Source organism: Sabethes cyaneus, chromosome 2 (genome assembly GCF_943734655.1).
Source record: "Sabethes cyaneus chromosome 2, idSabCyanKW18_F2, whole genome shotgun sequence".
Lineage (NCBI taxonomy): Eukaryota > Metazoa > Arthropoda > Insecta > Diptera > Culicidae > Sabethes > Sabethes cyaneus.
The window spans coordinates 202,166,317-202,167,582 of NC_071354.1; the positions used below are offsets into that span (position 1 = coordinate 202,166,317).

The following is a 1,266-nucleotide window of genomic DNA, read 5'->3' on the forward strand; positions in this document are numbered from 1 at the left end:
ATGTTCGATCCGTACCAAATTTTGGATTTTTACTTTCTGACCGAAAATGAACAATCTGCAAAATTTGGTTCAAATCCGTGAAGGTCGATTACACGTTTGAACATTAGCACCAGAAGCAAGTGGTTGTCACTCAAATACTAGCTACGTCAACACGATAGAATAGTTTCAGGAGTAACTGCCTCACACATTGGTAGTAGTGTAAATAGAGCACCATATGCTGAAATTAAAAACAAAATGCTGCAAGTGCTAGTGAACAAAAATTGATTTTTTATTTTCATCTCAGAAGGGAATTTTGGTGTATTTCCGTGATAAAAAGAAGTAGAATTGTTCTGTGATACCATATTCACAGCTGTTTAGTTTCTAGAATAAGTAAACGTGATCATAATTGTGTGTTTTCCAAACCACCATTGCTGCTGGTTAAAGCGTATGAGTGCTACATTCGTTTCAGTATTATTATATAGCGGCAAAGTTTTTATTTGGTAAAGCGCAGCAAAAAAAGATAATGTATGCCGAATTTAGGAGCATGCTGGGAATACCCTCCCGTACCCTATATGGAAGAGAGTTGAATCGGAATAGCTACGGAAGCTCGTTTGGAAACGTATTGCTACGCTTCGCTTCTCACGAACCAAATGTTTGTATAAATTTTTAATTAATCCTATGTTACAGATAAAAATACCATAGAGCGCAGTATTAGACCTGAAACCGAACTAGTCCATTTATCAAAGAAAACCAAACCGTAATCCAGCTTTACACATCGAGACTCCGTGGCGCAATGGTAGCGCGTCTGACTCCAGATCAGAAGGTTGCGTGTTCAAATCACGTCGGGGTCAACAACGGAGCCGAGCTTAGTTAGTTAGTCAATCCAAGCACGGTGTATTTTTTTATTAGTGTATTCCAATAATTGGACCCGTGGACTCAGTCCATCCCTGTGATAGGTCCAGTTTCCAATTTTGGATCATCATATAAATTTGGCGATACAATTGGTGCCGGTAAATCGGGTGGTTCGGGCTGAATCTAAGGTGCACATTGGGGGACTAATCAGATGATGATAATGAGAAAATGCTCTGAACTTAATTTCTGTAGGGCTTCGGTAAGGTGAGATTTTAAATAATTGTGTATTATTTGGAAAGGAAATAATTAGGTTAACAAAAATATAGAGCGGCGTGTTCGAGTTCTTATCATTTTCCTCCCAAAATAATTCAGTTATACAGAAATATAAAAAAAATGGATAGCAAGAAAACTAAGAAAAAAAAATTCTGCATTTTT

The 1,266-nt window shown here is 37.4% G+C and overlaps 1 non-coding gene across 1 annotated transcript; it reads left to right on the plus strand.

The window, feature by feature from the left end:
* The first annotated feature begins 758 nt into the window (after positions 1–758).
* Positions 759–830, plus strand: Trnaw-cca (transfer RNA tryptophan (anticodon CCA)). Its single transcript has one exon. It is a non-coding gene; the product is annotated as a tRNA-Trp (tRNA).
* Positions 831–1,266: the final 436 nt, after the last annotated feature.